Below are 13,886 nucleotides of genomic sequence, written 5' to 3'. Positions count from 1 at the left end.
AAATTATTCAAAACGTTAATGAAAGTATCTGTTTGTCTCTCCTCTGCTAAATGGCAACTTATTGATTTCTACCCTGTGCTATTACAGTAGCAAAATTTGAAATGTTTTGAAAACATCCCTTAGAACCACACGACAATAATTAACAGTGTAGCAAGTACTGAGCAGCAAGTAGCTGATAATGACAGAGTCTAATGTCAACTGAATGCAATTAATCATGGATACTACCCATAGAGCTTTGGATTTATACTCAGTTATTATAAAGCACTGATGAGGTCCCCTCTTGATCTTTCACACTGTATGTATTAAGAGTATCTCTTCACCATGAGCAGAAGAAAGCAGAAGGAATGCTTTGAGACTTGTATTTCTTAATATGTTTACTATCACTCCATTATGCAGCTAGTGGCTGGTATTCTCATAGGAAGGCAGTATCATAGAGAAGCAGAAGCAGTTCATCCCTCTAATCTTTCCAGTAGACAAGACAATATGAAATATATATACAGTCCCAAAGTGGCAAGTAACTGCCAGTGTTTTGACACAGGATACCTTTACACAACCTAAAAACAACCTGTCCTTTCTCAGCTTTGCTTAGGGTAAGCAACGATCAGTGCTGTGTGCATAGCAGTTTCATACAAAATTCATTCTTTCCCTTCTCTGTTGTTCCTGCCATCATGTTCCACTTGATCAATCCACACTAATAACTGTTTGGCACTTGACAAGTGACTACTCTCTTAACCCTGAAGTGAAAGGACACAGGAGTTTGTCACGTTGCAGCACACTTTCAGTCCGACCTGAAACTCTTCATGGATGAGCAAAAAGGATCTCAATATCTAGAACTCTGAAGTTAATGTTAGCTTTGAAGTAATAGAAAACTCAATTCAAACACAAGTCACAGTCCAACTTTATTCCCAAGAAAGGTGACAGGAGGAAATAGTGACTTTTAAAGTGAAGGATGCAAGGTACCCATTCCTAGACCAGCTGTATCTCCTCTTCTGTGTACGCAAGTTTGCTTTAACTTCAAAATTAAATGTGAAGGAATAACTCCACTGGTAATCGAGGTATCTGGTAGATGAAAGGTATGGTCATTGGCAGGCTGATCAAAAGAAATACACTCTTAATTGTTTCTCTGAATATAGAAAGTGAAATACACTGCTGGACCCTTAATTGTCCTTGTTGGTCACCAACCAACTCAGGTGTGAAGGTCTGCTGATGAAAGCAAATCATCTTCAAGGACATGCAAGACCAAACACAGCAACAAAACACTTAGAAGACAATAGGGCCGAAAGAATGAATAATGACTGTTGACATGGGTGGAAGGGTTCTTCAAGACTGACTGAAACTGGACTATCAAAACTCCTTTGGTAATGAAAACACAGCTGTAGAGTTGTTGTTGCTGCCTCTATTGCTTTTTTAGAGTTCATAGTAAGCCTGGGGAGCATGTGGGCATGAAAAGTTGCCTAAGGTGAAAGCTTAATTGGATTCCATACCATTTCACAAAAAGTGAAAACCTCCACTGAAGTGTTCTGGGGTTTATTTATTAATTTATTAATTTTGGAGCACATGAAATGAGTGTTCTTAAACTGGAAAGGATGTAAATTTCTGGGGTTTAGGCAAAAAACAGTATTAAACTGAGGGAATGGAAAACTCCCATGTGGCCAGACTGTTCCTCACCTGAATTTCCTCAAAACTGGAGCATATAATATGAACAGTTGTTTTCAGTAGGATATTATATGATATGCAACTTCTGTTTAGCTTTCTGGGGAAACTCCTACATCCTGAAGCAATTTCATAAGAAAAGTCAAGAAAACAAAGCAAGAAATATGACTGACAATATTTCTCTGTAAAGAATACTAGGTTGGTTTTTTTCATTGTCATCTCTCTTAAGCTATTCCTCCATAGTGCTTTGGAGAGTGATAGATAGTCACTGCTTTCCTAATACGTTGCTTTAAGTGAAGTGTGATTCTCTTGTGCCTGATTTTCACAGCTAAATAGAAAAATGCAACCCACTGGAAATTCAATTTTCAGACAAGACATAAAACTTCAGAGCATGGGTGGTAATTACAGAGTATACATAACTTTACAAAGGATTAGAAAGTCCTTATTCCAATATCTTAATCATCTTGTATTCATGATTTTTCAGTGGTTCTGCGTATTCCAGTGAGGGTCTTTTAATAACACCTTTCTGGTTAGCACGCTCTTTTTCAGAAAATATGAAAGAATGGAAATAATCTGTGGGGAAAGTACTACACAGCAATAAAAAAAGAAGCAGAATTTAAAAACCAAGCAGCTGAGAAGATCAAAATTTCAGTCTACTGAAATATTGTCTTCACAGAAAAATAATATTTTGAAAAGTTCTCTGTATTCCAATAAATAAATAAATAAATAAATAATAAGGAAAACCAATAGAAGTCAGCAAAACAATTAATCACAGTGTTTTGAGTATGGGGACAATCTTAAATATGCAGGATTTTTATTTTTTTTTTCCAAGGATGGTATTTGTCAAATGTCACTCTAGCCTAATTAAAGTAGAAGACATCTTTAATGCCAAAGATGAAATTATCATTTTCTTTCCTATCACCTATTGTTTTCTGTCTTCTTGACTTTTTTTCTGAAGCTAGAATTCGGTGAAGCAGTGCTGAAAACAGGAGGACTATTCAGGCATTTTTTCTTCTATGTGTATCTTCTTGATTTTACTCCTTACTGGCCTGAAATCTGTTAGTTTTGTCTGTGTTATTAGTGGAAGCTCTAATAAGAGGTTTTATTCAATCAAATGTCTATCTACCTAACATCAGCACAGGATTCATATTTTTCCCTTGTTTGCATATCAAAAAGGATGAAAATAGAACTGCTTGCTCAAGACAAGGAGTTATAAAGTATCAGTGCCATACTAGTTGTAGAGTGTGGGGTTTTTTCACTTATTATCAGTACTTATTTCACTTCTCCCCATCACAGAGCAAATGCCAGGCAAGTAGCAGACTTTTACATCATTTTCTGCTACACCTAGAAATATTCTCCCTTTACTTCTATGAGAGTGGTTGTCATGAGTCTGAATTAATGACTCCATATGTGTGTTATGTTCATGATGAACATTTAGTCTTCCAGGTATAATTTTCTGTAAAGAAAAGTAATTTTATTTCCAGCTGAATAGGCACTCTATCATACTACCCAAGTCAAGCAAAGTTATTATTCGGCTCTTTGCCAAGTTGTACAGTATAAAAGGTCATATTTTTAATAGCTTTGCACTCCATGGTAATCAAATTTGTAAGCCTGGAGAAATAAACAACTTGAATATATCAGAGTTCTCTGTGCACATTTAACCATTGCTGTTCTGTTCATCTGGTACCCTCCCTCCAAGCTGCAACAGCAGGGCATGCTGGGCTGTTAACAGCACGGTTGTCTTGGTTATATACTCTTATCTTGGTTATTAGCTTTGTATGTTAAGGTCTAATGTGTTATTCATGTAAGAGCAGGACTAGCTAATTTGAACTATTTGTTGCTAAACTCCAGTCTTGAGGACTAAATGAAAAGTTATTCTTTTCTATCAGGTATCTGCTGACAGGCAAACAAGGTCACGTTAGTGTAAACGTGGGTGCACGTAAGTGTTAATAACTTGCTCGAATCAACAATAATTAGAAAGAACACCTGCTTTTAAAAGTCACTTTTCTTCCGGTTGACTGGGCATTGCATTTGTGAGAAATGGATGCTGATAATGTGCAAATGAAATTTCTAAGGTTTCCTTGTATTTCATTTTTAAAAATAATCATGGCCTTTTGTGTATCAGGAACAATCCAGCTCAGTTATTTTTCAGCAGCACCTGTATGTCAAAAAAAGAGCTGTGAATCCTTGAAAAGTCCAGAGGAAAGGAGAAAATTTTGCATCAGCACTCAGTTATCTGTCTTCTTAAACATTAGATTAACCTGAGTTTTTTGTGATTTTATAATAGCAGTTGTTATGAATTGGCTTAGAGTCAAGGTACAGTCTGACTGGTGAGAGGAGATGAATTATTAACCTGTAACACAACGGCTGGGAATTGAGGCTGCCAGACAGGACTGTTAGTGCGATGTGTATTGATGGCTTCTTGATGATGAGCATTTTGTCTGTCTCAGAATAACTGAGGCTAGTTGCAATACCCACACTGCTTTGGTAATGATACCTTTCTTGGTCATTGCTTTCATTGACCTCTTCCATTTTCTTTCTTGGATTTTATCTTGCCTTCATTTTGGTGGTCAGAATTTGAAGTCAGCAACCTTTGGCTACACTTCTTGACCTCTACAGTAAGGCAAGACTCCAATCCTAATCATTATTTTAAATAGTATCTCTTACATTTAATTGCTAAAAATAGTGCTATATACCATTTATGATTTAGTCAGAAAACCTAAGCAATATTGTCATGGAGACAGAAATCTTTCTCACCTGTTACAGATTTCATTGCTACAGTGCACTGCTAGCACTGGACTTTGTGTTTTGCCTGCACAGCATACGCTATAAAATTTGAATCCAAATTACCTGAAAATGTTAATTTAAAGTGCATTGTTAAACCATATGATGTAAATCCCTTGTTCAAAATTAAAGTGGTCTTCACTGGATTTAGTTTAATTCACTTTGGAAATGTCTGTATTTAATTAGTCAACTTTAAAAGCTCCTTCAGTGTAACTTACCGGAGTATTACTCATTCAGTTCTCTAACAGGTTCTCTGATAGAAAGACTTGCTTTGTCAAACCAGTGCTTTTCATAAACATTAGAGAAGTAGCTACATGTTTTACCTCTGTTGAATAGTGTTTGCATCATGACTGTGTTTCATCATAACATATTGTAGTACTCAGGGCTTACCTCTAAAAGACAGACATTGCTGTCTGCTCCAGAATGATCCAGACCCTCTCCTGCAACTGCTTTCATATGGCAGGAAACACCAACCTAGCCAAGCATGCTGCTCCCTCTGAGCACAAGTCTGTCAGCTCTGAAGAGCAGTGGGCTGGGGGCCCTGCTTTGCATTTTGAGTAAGTAGGTCACAAAAGCAGTGGCTTTTGTAAGGTGAGTCTGCATAACCTAGAAAATTATCATTTGTGGAGAATTAAATGGATTCTCCAATGTTTGACGAAGGTTCTTCAGAAGTAGAGTCTTTGGGCATGCATTGAGAAATAAGGAAAAGTAGTGCATTTTGATTTTTACTCAGTTTTTTCTTAGCTATCCTGTTTGTAGCCATCTTTTCTTCCAATCACCTTTTTTTGCTTGCCCATTGAAGCTTCTTAAATGCAATGCTTTTGGTTTAGAGGTGTTTTTTTCCCCTTTCTTTGAAAAGAAATAAATTCTTCTGGCGTCAACTTATTCTAAGCTAAATTTTAGTTTCGACTAATTATCCACAAGTAATTTGCATCATAACACAGAAAATAGGATTTAATTGAACAGAAATGTCATCAGATTCTTGATATTTGAAATCAGGCATCACAAAAATTTAACACATATGAAAAGGCGTCATAAGCATAATTACATTTAAATTTCTGTGACTTCTTGTTGCTGTATTCATAATAAGGTCACCATCACTTTGGTGATGACTAGGTACTGAGCTTCAAAAATCGTTCTCATGAGATGCAGTTACAAACCATTACAAAACAAGATTTTTTTTGCTTGTAGATAAGTTTAAACTTACACAACTTTGTTCCAACAAGAGATACTGGATTAAAATCTTTGAAGAGGTAAGTAATTTTTCTATTAAGAAGGGGAAAGCTGCCTTCTGATGCTTTTAACAGAATGAATTAAATCTCTAAGTGAAGATTTTAATTGACAAAAGACTGATTTTAAATACTTCCTCTGTTTTGTGGGCAGGGCTCCAGGCTGTGACTGCTCTGCAGGCAGCCTGGTTGTGTGCAGTCAAACAAACAGCCTGTGACACTGATACATCACTCGTGTGGCAACTCCATTCTGGATGAGGTGATTGATTGCAGTCCCCTTGCAAGAGATTCTGTGGATAGATTCAGTATGACTGCAGCTGGGGGAGAGGTGTGGGGGGGGGAAAAGTAGCTTGAAAAATTTCCTCTTTTAAAAAGTGTAGGCTGTGACTTACTGGTTAGGCTCTGACAGTATGATCAACATTTGATACACCCATTTTTGGGAGTAAATTTTGTGAAGACAATTTTCATTTTATTATTTTTACATTTTCATATGTTTTGCTGTTTCTCTCTAAAGATGTTGGTGAATCTGTTCCTTACCAGCCCATGTTACTGCTTCATGGCTGCTTCATGAAGCACTTGCTTCATGGCTGCTATTTCTCTTTTCCTTGGACTGGATATATATATGTATATATTAAACATTGAGGTCAAACCCATTTCTAACATATTTTACACAATTCCATTGATAGTTTCTCTGAACAGAAAATGATGGTGCTGTCAAGTGTCAGGAAAACCTGTCCCTGTCTCCCCAAGCACTGGGGGTGGAGAATCAAGCAGCAGTGCAGCTAATTGTTTGCCTGGAAAAGTCTGATAGGCTGCATGGTAGTGCAAGTGATATGTATCTAAACCAAAAGAAAAATCACTTAGTGATACCTTAATTGCAATCATTTGTATGGCTAAAGAAATAAGTTGTTCCCCTAAGACTTCAAGCAGCAGTGTGTAACTTTCGACATCCCATGTATTTTGTAAGGACACAGCCTCCAGCCCAGTCAAAAATTGAGTGTGAGATCCTTGAAGGAACTGTCATACTCTGAAGTAAAACATTTTAGTGAACAAAAGAAAATATTAATTGTGCTTTCATCCAAAAGCAAAGTCGAATGTTATTGTAAATGTGTTTCTAATTGCTTGGATCACGCAAGGTGTTTCTGATACAACAGCTACCTGGGAAGGAGATATTTGTGTTTACAGGCATCTGAGAAGCACAGAGTCACAAAATGGAAAGGGTAGAACAAAGAGATGGGTGGGGGGTGAGGGACAGGGCAAGGTTTGTTTTGCTTCATTTCCCTTCCTTTTCTATTTAAATTTTGTATTGCAACATTGAGACAGCAAATGGTTAACAGCCAAAGACAAAACCCACTGTGACCGTCAGGTCTCTGTGCAATCATCAGCAGAACTAGCTATTCTAGCCAATTTAATAGCTTGAAAATGAACTCATTAGTGGTCTTTTATCAGTGGAAAAAAGTCTATTAAATCCGGATGTGTGAAGAAGCAGTACGGAGGCTCATTTCCATCCCACTTGTGACCTGAACAAATCAGAGAAATGCTTTTCAAGGAACAGGGTCAGGCTTGACTGCAATAAGATATTTTCTACGCACAGCACCCAACTTGTATCTTTCCTTCAAGTTTCTGATGCAGTTAATTTTAATTTACAGTCACTCCCCACATCTCTCCCTCTCACCTCCTTCCCGGTACCACTGTCATCCATAAACATGCAGGCTGTTTATACTTTATAAAGAGAAAACGTACTACAGTCTGCTGGATTTTTCGATAAACCTGCCCAGTGATGGCCCTCTGACAGCTCTGGACTCCACTTCTCACTGGCTGAGACAGTAAGTAAAGATTCAGATCCGCATCTGGAAACTAAGGACCGCAGCAGAATGATACTGATTTACATGAGCTTGTGATCTAGTCAGAGCTATGGGCAGAGATAAAACATAGTCCAACCTTCTTTTTACCCCTTTGGAGAACAGAAAACCAAATGTGAAGTGTTTGACATGTACTTTCCCCAAAAGAGGCAAAAGCATTTTTTCTGTCAGGATATTGACATTGCTCTGGGATTTTCTCAAAATTACCTATAAATAGCTTTTCTACAGTTTTTCCTTCTGGCATGATGCACAATGTTAGATGAGCTAACGAACCTGAGACTAAAGTACACATTGCCCTCAGAAGGTGGTATATCTGTGGGATAATGATAACAGTCCATAATGACGTTTAAATCTTTAGCTTCTGGAGGAGACAAGCCTTTAAGGACTGTCATTGACAGAAATATTCAAAAACCATCTCAGGCCTTGGCATGAACAAGTCAATTATCTTCATAGGACTAAATCTGAAAACAACTGCTTCAGACACTTCTGAAGCACTGCATTTCTACAAGGAGTGATACTATTGTTCCTAGAGAGCTGTACGCTGTCACTTCATGGATAATGGTTATTCCAGTGGTTTTCAACACTCTGTGGGAAAGGCTGTTTCATTTTTTCCTTGCAACTATTTGGTCAAAAGTTAAACTCATAATGGAATTAAATTATTTTTTTTATTTAATTTCAGACATTTTATGCACATGTATTTAAACTTACATTACTTAATAATATACTAGGATTACTTAATGGCCTCTCATTCTGCCCTGAAACATAACCCTATTATTCCAGTCTTAGCTCTCTTATGAAAAGAAAATCCCAGCTATGATAAATTCCTTTAAAATGATGCTGGGATTTTACAGTGAGTCTGTGGGCTAGTTTTAGACCACCAAACTCATTTACTGCTGTCTGTTAAACCAAGCATGAATCACAGATCTCTGGGGTGGAAATTCACTTTATTAACCCCCTGGGTCACCCAGCTACCAAGGTAACGGCTTTCTGCAATGAGTAACTCCATAACTAAAGCATCAGCCACGTGAAACTCAAATCCCTTGATTAGAACAGGGGCTGGTAAACCTCAGACTGGGTACATAAATACTTCCCAGAAGTTTGTTTAGCTCTTAGCAGAAGCTGTTCTCCTTCACTTGCTTTGAAAGGAGGAAAATTGAAAATTGTTCCCCAGCCCTCCTTGTGAGCCCCAAGCCTGCCTGATAACTTGATTCATATGGTCTCAGCCTCACAGCACACTGGAACGATTCTGCTGTCATTACCTTGTGTGCTCCTTCTTGCATGTCCCTGTCCTGGGGGATGCCCATCAGCCCAGGATATCTGGCCATGTTATTGGCTTGTCTTGTAGATGCTGAGAGAGAGCCTATCGATGCACTTTATTGTGAATCAGAAGACAAGACATAGGGGACACTTTATCTCATGCAGTCCAAACTTAAATAAATTTGGAATTAAGACTAAGTATTTATTTAATATTTTAAGGTAAGTAGAAATCTCCTTTACCTAGAAAAAAACATTCCACTCTGTTAGGACTTCTTAAGTCTTGTTTAATTGCTGAATCTCTCTCAAAGGCATAAAAAAGGTCATAGAATTACAAGAAGATGGCAGGAAATTTTGTTGAACAAATAAGTGTATGTCTGATTTAAGGTATTAAGATTTGCACCCCTGTGCAGCAGTAGTTGTCCTGCAATACAGGTAGAGCACCCTTAGACATGTACTGTTATTACAGAGCATTACTCAATATCTGCTTTCTCACTGAAGCTTTTGACACACTGTAAATTTGTTTGTAAAATTCCACTGTGCTTTACTTAGCACAGCTATAGAATGGCAGATGTGCATTTGTTGCTGAGAAGTAATTTTATGTTATCTGTAGTCCCATTTTTATGTTTCGAAGTCTTTCTCCACACATCATTGGGAATGTTAAACTCTCACAAAGCAAGGGAAGAGAACCATTTAAATAACATGCATACTGATAACATGCTGGCTTTTATTCTTTGTTCTCACAAAGTATGTACTGTACAAGAAAAGAACATGGTCACCTATTCCCTTACTGGAGAAACTGTCATTCCTAATTCATTTACACACGGTACTTAAGATGCCTTGAGCAAACTGAAATAGCTTTAAAGAAAAATTAATCTGGTTTGACTGGAGAAAACTAGTATTTTTTTCTGAAAGTGTAACATATTTGTTAAAGAAAGACCTTGTACTTCTTTGTGTAGGACTCTTAACAAAATCTTTTACCATACTTTCACCAGCCCAGGGTGAGGTGCTGCACAGGCAGCACTGAGCACCATCCAAGTGATGGGTTGGATGTTCCTGTCCTTGCTCACCTTGGGTTTGGATCTGGACTGGCTAGTGTTGTGCAAGGTGAAAGGTGATGTCCTTGCCCACCGACAGGAGGGAGACCTGAGCCATCCAATCCCAGCAGTGGCAGGGCAGTGGTGCCAGCTTTGGATATCTCCCAGTAAACAAATTAGGAGAAATGAAGGAGTAAGTCCTCTGTGCCCAAAAGGGAGGACCAGTTTGGCAGGGTGACCACTGCTGAGAGACCAAATTTCTCAGGAGTGAGCTTCCCAAACTGACTCCACTGAGAACTTCTCAGTCCTACCTGCTTTTCTTCTGACATCTCAGGGAGCCCCATTGTGGCTCTTCGTGTTGAAAGATTTTGACTTTGATGCGCTGTGAATAGGGACTTAAAGCAGTGATTTTTCTAGGGACACTAGTGGAAGTACATTGTAGAAATTAGCACATTATTTATTAAACTCTTTTTTTTGGAGGGGACAGAAACACAGTACCAACATGTTCTTCTGATATATACTGCTCTCTTCAGTGTGGTGGCAATGTCAGTGTTCTGTTCCTCAAAATAACAGTTGAGATTAATTAGTGGCTAATGCATCGAAGTATTGACCATTCTTTATGTGGCTGAGTACTTTCAAGGATATTAGAACTGTCTTTCTAATGATCATATTGTATTTATGTGGTATTTAATGACGTTGTATAACAGCAACATCACTATTTGTAGAATGTTTTTATCATGGAATCATAAAACGGTTTGGATTGGAAGGGACTTTAAGGATCACGTAGTTCCAAGCTCCCTGCTACAGGAGGAGGCCTCTTCTGCTAAAGCAGGATAATTTTTAAAAGCACAAAGAGTTTTTAAGAGATGATTTCTGTAGTTTGTATTCATGGACTTAATGATGTTAAAGATCTTTTCCAACTTTAATGATTCTATAATTCTCTGGAAAATATTTTGACTTTTGTTCTGAAAATGTATTCCAGGGAAAAATAAGAGCCATAGTCAATTTTGAAATTACAAACGTACATAAAAAAACCCAAACAAATCTCAAGATGTATGTTTGGGATTTTTATGAAAAGGAGAATTGCAAACTCACGTGAGTTCTCGTTGTAAGAAAATCTACATATTACACTGGTTGTAAATAAAGCTTTTTAGAAGCAAGGTAAACAGACTTCAGTCTTTATTTTTGGACTAAAAAAATATTCCAAAATTTTATCCTGGGTCAGTGAAGAAATATTTTTTGGAAAATATTGAGGTTAAAGCAATTTAGAAAAATAAGGGTTTTATCCACATACATATTTAAAAAAAATCCCTTTAGTACATATATGTAGCATCTCTTCATTTTCTCTATAGCTCTACAAATCACCCTGCCATAGAACATCACATGGATATTTAGACCTAGGCATTGCAACATAGCTAAGAAATGGTAGCTCTGGTAGCTCACCCCAAAAATACATTAAGTGAATCCTCCTAGATGCCCAGGCCAGCACTTATTCCTGTGGTGTTGTCTTCTTTGCCAACGTAAGTGGTCTGTGTTTGCCAACATAGCTTCACTGTTACACTGGTTACACAACACCTGTTGAGCAGATTAGTATGTGTTAGATATCAGCAACACAAAAAATGGATATTTTTTAGGCACAAGTCTTTCTGGGTTCATATCTGAATTCTCTAAGACACCCATGCTTATACATCAGAGCTTTAAGAGCATAATGCTCTTGAAGAAACACATCGTACATAGGTTCACATGGTCATCCTGAAGGTCACATCCTTATATTTAATAATTACTGATTTTGTATATAACCTAGCCTTACTATTTTAAATTGGTTGAAGTTATGTGTGTTTATAATTTATTGTCATATTAGAATCTCATTGTTATAGTAGTGTCGAGTACATTAGATCCAAATACGTTTTCTCTTCCCTGTTCTGCTGTTCCCTGTGCAGTTCAGGACACACTTAAGAAAAGGTACCATTTGTTCTGCTTTGATGGGGAGGGAGCAGAACACATTAGTTGGTCTGATGAAATGGGATTGAACTGTTGCATAAATCCACAAACAATGGTGAAATCCACCTCTTTTTAAAAAAAAAGCTCAGCTCATTAGTCCTCTGCTGTCATTTCCTGCAGGTTATCAGCTTTAGAGAACTCCTTTGAAGTGTCATATAGCTGGTTTTAAAATAGGAAGAAATTATCTTGGAACTTTTGAAGAATATTGGCATTTTTCCTTTAACAAATTAGAAGCTGAAGGAAGACAATTGGAAAAAAAAAAGTGTCTTGTCGCGCCTCCCTGCTCCATCAAACTGCTGTCCTTTAGGCAAAATCTTTCAGGGATATACTGGCTCCTGACTTATACCATAGAGAAGCACCTATGAAAAGCTGAGAAAAGCAATATTGTTCCACCAGTCTGCAGACTACTGTAAGTACTAATATGGTCATATAAAGATTCCTAAATAAATTGCAATGACACTGAAAAATGACAGTAGCATCTGGTAATGACTTACATTTCTGAGACCCCAATGTCAAAATTTTCTTGTTCAGACAGATGAATTTCATGAAACTGTTATAGACAGACACAGAAAATATAGTAGCTGTAACTCTTACATTGCTCCTGCCTAATAAGACTGAGCTTTGGCAAAGTGATTGCGTGATTATTTTGATTTAAAGCAAAGAGAGGTTGTATTTTTCCTGACTAGAACTGTGTCTATACAGGGACATATTATGTAATGCCAGCTGCGTTTAAGGACCAAAAGGGTCTTACAATAGTATTGATTTAATCTGATGAGTAGGTTTTCTGTTGCAGCCAGGATTAATTGGAGTGATCACTAGAGCACTGAATGTTGTCCTTATTCCTGAAAATTATTCTGGCATAATGGGTTCACTCTGACTTCAGCCTACCTTTTAATAGCCGCTGTGAGTGCCAGACAGCAGAGTCTGAAAGGTGAGATACCCAGCTCACAAATATGTATCGCTGTACCAGAGGAATGCACAAAGCACAAATGGTAAAGCATATGTATGAGTGACAGTAAATTACTCAGGCTCCATTTGAGCTGCAACATAGAATGGCTGGTAAAAAACACACCTGGGAAGACCTGTCTCAGAGATGCTGCTGCAGCTGGCAGCCACGAGCCGGGGAAAGCATAGCATAGCTTTGGGTGAACTTGGCAACTCCTAAAATAGTAGTATAGCTGGGGCTCTGAGGTTGCTGTCTCCAAAATTATTTTCCCCATAGCAGAGTGGGACTAAAAACCACTGAAGTATCTCTACTATTCATTCCTATTTTGCTTTACATTTCTCTTCTGTGTTTCCCACCACAAGGTGTGATGGAATCTCTCTAGAGGACTAATGTAAATAATTTTTTCCTTGTGATTGGAATCCCAGCACCAGTTTGTAAGGTGCAAGAACAGATGAAGTGTGATTCGCTTTCTATCAGGCCTTTGTTCCATTTATTCTCTTTGCTTTCCTGATCGGTTAGATTTTAACAAGAATGAACACTTTTGAACAAGCCCTTGTTCCTTCATTTTAGTACATTCATTTATCTCCTGATGCCTACTCTGGATAGGAAGTCTAAAGATATTTCATTAATGAAACATGTGAAAATGAACCAAGTGGACAGAGAAAGTTATTAATTAATTTTCATGTTTCGTGGATACCATGGTTATGCAAAATAGTTTGGACAAAATAAGAACAGATTAAGCAAACCTTTTCCCAAATGCTAACTGAAGGAACATGAAATTCTTTACAGAGAGAGTAATCAGGCATTGGAATGGGCTGCCCAGAGAGGTGGTGGATTCACCATCCCTGGAGATTTTTAAACGCAGATTGGACGTGGCACTGAGTGCCATGATCTAGTAAATGGACTGGATTTGGACCAAGGGTTGGACTCGATGATCTCGGAGGTCTTTTCCAACCCAATCGATCGATTCTATGATTCTATGAAAGTCAAATTATTTAGCAGCCTTTGTAGCACACACCACTCACTGTCTGATGTGGGTTGAGAGCAATACAAGAATTGATGGCTTTTGGCTCACTGGGCTCAAGCCACAAACACTCATCTGAGTGGGGAATACTCACTT

At 37.8% G+C, this 13,886-nt stretch overlaps 1 protein-coding gene across 1 annotated transcript in view; it reads left to right on the top strand.

Moving 5' to 3' along the window:
- Positions 1–13,886, top strand: part of ADARB2 (adenosine deaminase RNA specific B2 (inactive)) — a 300,863-nt gene that overhangs the window by 63,762 nt on the left and 223,215 nt on the right. The gene's annotated exons all lie outside the window — the stretch shown is intronic.

The sequence above is a fragment of the Pipra filicauda genome, unplaced genomic scaffold (assembly GCF_003945595.2).
Source record: "Pipra filicauda isolate LSUMZ 115617 unplaced genomic scaffold, ASM394559v2 scaffold94_size2452230_pilon, whole genome shotgun sequence".
Classification (NCBI taxonomy): Eukaryota; Metazoa; Chordata; class Aves; order Passeriformes; family Pipridae; genus Pipra; species Pipra filicauda.
The sequence above is the reverse complement of the archived record's forward strand: the minus strand, read 5'-3'. Positions and strand labels throughout refer to the sequence as shown.